Here is an 8390-nt window from a genome sequence, read left to right on the forward strand (position 1 = left end):
AGCTGAAGGAAAAAATTCTAAAATTCTTTTTCATAAGGACAATGCACCGTGCCACAAAAGCAGTTTGACAATGACTAAAACCCATGTATTAAAGTCGAATTGTTGGCTCTTAGCGACTTCCATCTATTTCCAGACCTAAAAAAATTCATGCTTGCAAAGCGTTTTTCATGAAATGATGAGGTCATAACAGCTGCGGAAGTGTCTTTTGCAGCCCTTCCAGATCTTCACTTCAGGAATAGAATTCATAAATTTAAATAAGTCTATTGGGACTGGCGACTATAATGAATAATAAAGTGTATTTCGAACCGTAAAATTGTGTTTTTTTCATCGAAATGCAAAACTTAATGAGCAACCTAATAGACATAAATAAAATTTTGTTGTTTTACCGGTTTGCAAATTTACAAAGATCTCTTGCTAGATAATCGTATTTTGGGCGACTTACTTGTATGCATTGGTGTGAGAAGCTTTTTAAGTATTACAGCTAATGTCTGTGGAACCTTCAGAGCAGTCATTGCAAGCTTCGTAAATAATAAAGTGAAAGACTTTTTAACGATCTTATTAAAACACCCTTTTGCCTCTCCTCCGAGAGCTCGCAACAGTTCTCTTGTTTTCCATACTTGGTGGTGAGTTTCTCGCCTATGCTGTCAATAAATTTGGTATTCAACACCCAAAAAATGTGGTAGTCGATTTCTTGTTTATATCTTCTACGAGTGCTTTTATTTCATAAAATTTTAAACAAAACCAACCAACGCTGATGGCACAGATAAGCAGGCAACGCATACAACAAATACAATAATTCTAAACAAAAATTCAACTGACGCGCAATTTTCGCGTAATCACAATGGGTTTTTTTTTAATTTTTTTGTTTAAGTATCGAACTAATTCGACGTCAGCTAACCAGACCTTGGCGAAAATGAAATTATCATTTCGAACCAGTTCTGATAATTAATGAAACCTTTAAGTATTTATATATATATACATACATATGTATATATGAATAATCATTAGGTGTGGGTACAGAAATTACTTACATACAATGAAATTAGTACAAAAAAACGAACCTTATCGATAACGTCCAAAAAAATATGACAGAGCACCGAAGCAAATACTTGGTTACGATTGTGTCAATTTTTACGACTAAGCGTGCAACTGGTGCGAAAGCATATGACATTTTGTGGGAATTTCGTGTTGAATTTCATCGCAAAAAATGGCAAAAAGAAAGGCAGGTATTATTGGGATCTATAAAAATATTATGAAAGTATGCGTGATTTGTTTGAATAAAAATTTATATTGAGATTAATGCCATAGTTTTGAATATATTTTCAATGTTTTTACTAGCCATTAAAACAAATGCTAATATAATAATATAATATTGAGCGGTGCCTTGGTTTTGATATTTAAAGGAATATTTGGTTTTAATCGTAAACATTTATTATTATAAACATCGATACTTGTGAGATTTGAATATATTGCATTAAATTTATTTTTCTTTTGTATATTTATGTGAATTTCATAGACTATAGAAGTTTTTTTTGCACAATATTTTAAAAACATATTAAAAAAAAATCGTCCGTTATGATATCACGTATCCGTTATGATTATCGTATCATGTATTTATGTATGTATGCATGTATGTATGTCTAAAAACAAGAAGCGCCGCTTTTACTATTTACGAAAATATTGTTTTTTCTGGGGCCAAAAGTCAATTTCATTCATTTTGAAAATCAAAAAAGTTCTACCGAACCTCAATTTTTGATTTTTCCCCAGCGAAAAGGTGCCTGTTCTCTACTTATTCCCTAAAATATTAGGATTTAGGCAATGTTTTATATCTCATAATAGGTAAAAAAAATTACATTTTGAGCTTTTTGAAAAAAGAGCAGCATAGCGACTCTTCATCTCTTCATTTAAAAAGTTGGCGCGGCTCGTCCGCATGGGGGCGTTCACGTCTGTCGTTCTTCGGCCCACGAACACGCTCAGGATCCCATCCCTCAATCAATATACACCTAATTCACTTTTTACAAAATAGATCTTCTTCTGGAGCACGGTTCCATATGTCCACGCAAGTGGGGAAAGTGACTGATCGCCATTCACTTGGGAGTGGCCGGGATGATTCTTCTGCATATGGTTCAAGCAGCTAACAACGCCCGGTATTAGCCCAAGTATCCTCAGGGTAGCTTTCGAACACCCGGTCGAGAGTGAAAAGGCGAATCATTCCAGGATAGCAGGTTGTGCGTCGGACTTGGGGCCCGCCACTTAAAAATCCCCCCCAATGAAAACAAAACAAAGCCTCCGATGAGAACTCCCTTACACAATAGATACGTTCCAGAAAAATCGTGCAAAAAGAAAATTAGGCGTAAACAATATTAAAAAAATCTTTTTAGAGTTCACTTAAGAGTTTTTTTCCTGCTTACAAATTTTAATTCATTTAATATATTATAAGAAGTAAATTATTAAACTTCGAAAAGTCTTACTCTATTTGAAAAAATCATAATATATTAAAAATCGTGTTGAAACAAAACAATTCGTGTAAGAAAATATTTTTTTTTTTTCTTTTTAACTCCTGTTAAATTAAAGTCGGCTAAAAAAAATTGGTGTAAAAAGAGAATTAGGTGTAATTCTTCTTTCACTTACTGCAGTATTAAGGGCTAATATTTCTTGTCGATTTCATAATGCCTTTTTTATATTTTCTAAAATAAATAATATATAAAAACTGTTCCCTTTTGGTTGACTGTGGTTTTTATTGTTTAGCTTTATTGTTTTTTCATTATCTTTCCTTTGACAGTTCGGCCTGCACATTTATTTTGCACGGCATTACGAAGTTTAGAAGAGCATTTGTAATAATAGAATTTTAATAAAATATGAAGTTTTACTTAGTAAAAAAAGGTTTAAATAAACTGTCCAATCAATAAAGAGTATTTATAAGTGAATAATGCTTTCTTTTTGGAGTTTGTTTTTAAGTAAAATAAGTGGGTGTAACAGGCATTTTTTAAAACTTGTGCAAAGCATAAGCATTTTTAGCGTTAAATATTCCTATTAATTGATGCGTACACCACTGTTAGGTGTTTGGTCCAGCTCCTCCTCCTATTGTTCCACAAATGGATACACAAATAATACCTACATATGTACTTATAATACAGTAATCGTGTGCAACAAAACAAAAAGTTTCTGTTACCAATCCATACGGCAAACCCTAATGTGTGTATACAAGTATGCATTTACATGTGTACGTATGTATGTACATATGTGTGCAAGCAACATAGTCAAAACAAAAATATACAAAATTCACTCAAATGTTTAATAAACAAACTTTCATATTTTTGCCGAAATATACACAAAAGTTGAATCTGTGCGTATGCATATACACACATACACATTTACACACGAGTGTAACAATTTGCGACACTTGACCTTCACCCCGATTCTCAACGACCCACTAAACCTGTCAGCAAGACACAATTTAATTATGTTATCGATTGAGAGCAGTTTTACATTACTATTTATAAATGAATCTGTCTGCAGCTGTAAAAAGACGTCCGCCTTCTTCCCCTATTGGAATATACACCAGTCTAAGGGCATATGCCAATAAAGTCGGAGATACGTATGTACACTTATAAATATTTTGGTGTTTTCTTTTTCAAAACGCGCGTAGGCTATTTTTGGTATTTATGTTTACAATGAAGCAGCTTTCGTTCGACAGCACAGGTTATTGACAGCAATTTTACAAGCTATGCGCACAAGGTGTTTGAAAAATAACAATACAATGCTAGGTACGTACCAGCAACTTTTCCAACAAAAAACATTCACTAGCAACAGACTTTTAAAGAAATCAAACACTCTTTTTCCTTCTTTGAACTTTGCTGGGAGGTTTTCATTGCAGTTTCGTTAATCTTTATATCAACTGCAATGACAATAAATTATTTGAGCCATAGATAACGAAGAATCGGTGTTTTTTTTTTAACATAGAGCGGAGGACCTTTATTTTGGATATATGTTGCATGTAGCTCATAGGTATTAGAAAGAATGACAAATATGCTAAATGTTTGTCACGGTGACACACAATATTTTATTTCAAAGCACAAATGTATGTATGTATAAACATATTCGTATTAGATTTTTCACAAATCTTAATAGAAAAATCAAGAGGATTTCCGTAATTTACCAGGCCATAAACCCACACGGCCTAAACGCACCTCATAAGAACACAAAACACAACTAATATAAGCGAATCCGTTTCAACTACTGAAAACACCCTTCAAGTTTTCGCCGAGAGAATGCGAATGTTGATTTGTTTTGACAGGGCAACATGTTGCCATGAAATTGGCCGTATATTTGCTTTGCTGGTGTCAAACATGTTCCACAATCGATTGCTTCGCGTGTTTAATTCGACATGTTGCTGGATTTAATTACATATACATGAGTACAAACAAGAATGATAGAATACATACAAGTACATATGTCTGCATGTAGCTACCTCCGACTACTTTACTATATGCAATGTGAAAAATTTCTGCTTTCGGTTCGAAGGCTTTCCTGTGGATGCGGGCATCATTAGTTCCAGCTTCTTCTCTTTTATACGCAACTATTGGGTTTTACCTAGCGATGTTTCGGTGTTTGTCTGCCCGTTATCGCCCGGATGGTTGCCGTTTTTGGTTTTTCTTACCAAAGTCGGTAAGAAGTTTTTCGCCCGAAAGATAGTATTTCAATGTCCAATTACCGAATACCATTTGTTTGGTCCATGATTCGAAATCTACTACGGACATGAAGCATCAAATGATAGAAACAATAATAATGGTCGCCCTCACGAACAGGTTTTGGCAAACCTCCGAAAGTATTTCTGCAACGAAAAAGCTTTTCACAAAAACCGCGGCATAAAACTGAAAACTGAACTGGAACAGAAACAAATACCGGAATTTTCATAAAATTTGCAAGCTTTTTAATCGGAATGTTGAGAAATATTTTGATTTTGCAGTTTTACAGCCCATTGAATTTTGGCATAATAAAGTGCAAGTGTAAAGTGACTCTAAATCCGCGTTGATTTCTGTTGATGTTATGCATTTTGTACCAAATAACGAATGCTCGGAATTCATTATAGGGCAATGCACAACAAAAAAAATTTAAATCAACGCGATTTTTAAACCATTTCATAAAGTCGCTTTTTTACACCGAACTTCATATCCAGAATTATTTTTAATGTTTTTACTAAAAAATTTGAAATTTTCATGAAAATTTGTTGAATTGTTTTAAATTTGGTACAAAGTTTCAAGCTTTGAATTATACGCTGGTTGTTGTAGTTAGAAAAATATATTTTTATAAAAGAATAAAAAAAATTAAATAAAAATAAATAAATAGTCAAAACATTGCAATATGTCGCGCGGTTATTATTATAAATGCGGGTGAAGCGACTTGATTAGTGCAATTTCTGGTTTGCGCAACCTGTAAAAGCAATTTTAAAAAATTTAGGTTTTTTTCGCGGAAAAGCGAAATTGGAATTGAAATACTCAAAGCAAACAATTTAACAAATTGTCAGATCTGGTAAAGACTGTAGAGTAAGCACTCTCCAGGGGAAGTCGAAGATGTTATTAAAGTTCACATGCATACATAGATTCTGAAATTGTAGCGTCAATGCCTGATGGTATGTTGGCTAACCACTTTCCTTATGTTATATATATATATGTATATATATATAATTAGCGCGTACACCCTTTTTGGGTGTTTGGCCGAGCTCCTGCTCTTATTTGTGACGTGCGTCTTGATGTTGTTCCACAATGGAGGGTCATACAGTTTCAAACCGACTACGAACGGCAGATATTTTTTTTATGAGGAGCCTTTTCATGGCAGAAATACACTCGGAGGTTTGCCATTGCCTGCCGCGGGGCGACCGCTATTAGAAAAATGTTTTCCTTAATTTTGGCTACGGCGGCCTTATGTTATCCTGCACTTATTTAAACTTTTTCACTACCGATTTCATAATTCTTTTTTTTTTGCGACCATATTTAAAGCTTGTTTTTTGTATTGGTCCTGTGTAGAAATAAGATCTGGATCATCAATTTTCAATTTCCAAATTGCAAAATTCCACCTCAAGTAACCGATTACTTACTCAAATCAAATCTGGCCTTGCTCTCAGTCGAGCTTAATAAACAACAATAAATATTAATTAATAGAATAGCATTTGTCCTTATTTACTTTTCGCTGAATTCCCTCCATTGCGCTGTGAAATTTTTTGTTTTCCTTTTATTTTGCTCGAGCTGAGCAACATATTGGCAACACATTGAGAGAGAGAATACAAAGTTGGCACCATCCGCAAACCGCTACTTTGCTCTTGACAAATTTGGCAGCAACGTCAGCATAGAAAATAAACAAACCTCTAAGAACAAAATTAGTTGTTTGTGAATCTATCAGTGAATATTTTCATTTTTAAATTAACAAAATAAAAAAATTAAGTTCCGTCCGTAAAATTGTGAAAGCACGGTTTCTTCGCTGCAGCTTTTGTGTACGGCATTTGTACGTTCCCAAATTGAGTATGCCTCCTTCATTTGGTCTCCGTATTATTCGTCGTGCCGTGTTGCTAGAATTGAACAAATCCAGAAAGTATTCTTACATTTCGCGTGCGTAATTTACGCTTTTCGGATGCCATCACTCCCATGAAACGCGATGCTTTATGATTAACTTAAAATCATTGCAGAACAGAAGAATAATCTAATCTTTGTTTTTCATTTTTGATTTGATCCGTGGTGCTCCTGACACTGTCCGATGCTTCTTGAGAGGATTTTCTTTAATATTCCGGCCAGAGCTCTTCGTAGTTCGGAGTTTTTCTGTGTTGGTGTCTCAAAATTCTTTATGTCGCCTAATGCTCCTATTACTAGAACCTTAATTGAGTTTAATAAAATCTCTAAATTTGTTGAGATCGATTTTTCGCGTTCAAAAAATCGCCTTTTAGTATTTTTGAATTGTTATGTAAATAGTTTATTTATATATTTTTAATGCCTATTATCCTTGAAATATGTTTACTTAGCCTATAAGAGTCTGTTAAATTGCCTTAATAAATAAATAAATAATAAAGCCCGTAAATCCAATTGTTTTGCTTGGTTTCCAGCGCAAAAATTCTGGTAAATTTCCATCTGCTCTCCTTCGAAGAGAAAGATATTGAAAATAGTAAACGAACAAAAAACAAGTAAAAACTTGCAAATTTCACGAACTGCTGATAGTTTGCTTGCATTAAAAATGTAAAGTGAAATATAAGCATTCTTTGTCCTCCAAGCGCTTTCCGTAAAGTTCAAAATAGATTTACTTACTTTTTCCAATATATAAATTCTGAATTTTTACTTTTTCCAGCGTTAGATTACAATTTTCTGATTTGGTGTTTTAGATCAACTGGCAAATTGCGGCGGGTAAACTTTTTTCCAGCAAAAACTATCAGCTTCCCCTCAAAATGAAATGGCATTTTGCTCTCTCAATTTCCGCTACTCTGCTGAAGTGTTGCTTACGCGAAAACTAAAGGCTGATAATTTTATAAAATTATCGCAAAACGTCAAAAATTATCAGGCGCGTGAATTCACTTAATGTTCGAATATGAGTTTGAGCACATCTCTCCATCAGTTAGTTGAAATTAAACACAGTGTAAAGTGCATTTTGGGACTACCTTTTCGACTTAATATCGAGAGAAACTCGATTTCCAAACCATATTCATAAACGTTGATTTCCAAAACATGGCCGTAGCCGAGGGGTGCCAGGCATAAGTATTTTTGGGAGTTATGATAAAAATCACAAAAAAGTTTGTGTAACTTTTAATGAGTGTTAAATATTCTTAGTGAAAACTTTGATTTTGAAGAGAATTTTTCGGGGTTGCTCCGTAAATTTATCTCGAATACACTCACAACAGTCTGGCCCGTGCCTGCTGCTTGAATTGCTACTTTAGACTCCCAAACCGGTGTAACGTCTTCTAAACTGAGATCTAAGCTTTAGACAAAGCAGGATAAACGATAAGACTAAAGAACCTACCTCCGGCAAACCTTACCATCTTTGTTGATAGTCAAGAAGCGATCAAGGCTCTGGTCTCAGCGCGCATCAATTCGAGATGTGTTAAAGAATGCAGGAGATCGCTCTCGCTTATCCAACAGCACAACACCACACTTTGTTGAGGATGAGTGTGCAAGGAAAGCTCTTGACCTTCAGCGAGGGGTAGAGAACATAAGCATTCCTCTAAACGAACTGTGCACTGCGATTGACTTGGGCTTAATCGCGGAAACAACCAATAGGGAATGGAAATCAAAGCATTCAAGGCATATATTTAATATATTTATTTCAATTTGGAATTATTTTTAATACTACGACGTTAATGTTGAGAAAAATGAAAGTAAAATATTTTTTTTATTAATAACATTAGACGTATT

At 34.2% G+C, this 8390-nt stretch overlaps 1 protein-coding gene across 2 annotated transcripts in view; it reads right to left on the reverse strand.

Moving 5' to 3' along the window:
- The window catches only part of LOC129243985 (putative phosphatidate phosphatase), an 87881-nt gene extending 83708 nt beyond the window's left edge, over window positions 1-4173 (reverse strand). The window contains exon 1 of one of the 2 annotated variants that reach the window (XM_054881522.1): window positions 3776-4172. The gene's annotated coding sequence lies outside the window, so the exon portion shown is untranslated. Of the gene's footprint in view, window positions 1-3775 lie in introns of both variants that reach the window. The other variant, XM_054881523.1, reaches the window with a different exon arrangement.
- Between the last annotated feature and the right edge of the window lie 4217 nt (window positions 4174-8390).

The sequence above is a fragment of the Anastrepha obliqua genome, chromosome 4 (assembly GCF_027943255.1).
Source record: "Anastrepha obliqua isolate idAnaObli1 chromosome 4, idAnaObli1_1.0, whole genome shotgun sequence".
Classification (NCBI taxonomy): Eukaryota; Metazoa; Arthropoda; class Insecta; order Diptera; family Tephritidae; genus Anastrepha; species Anastrepha obliqua.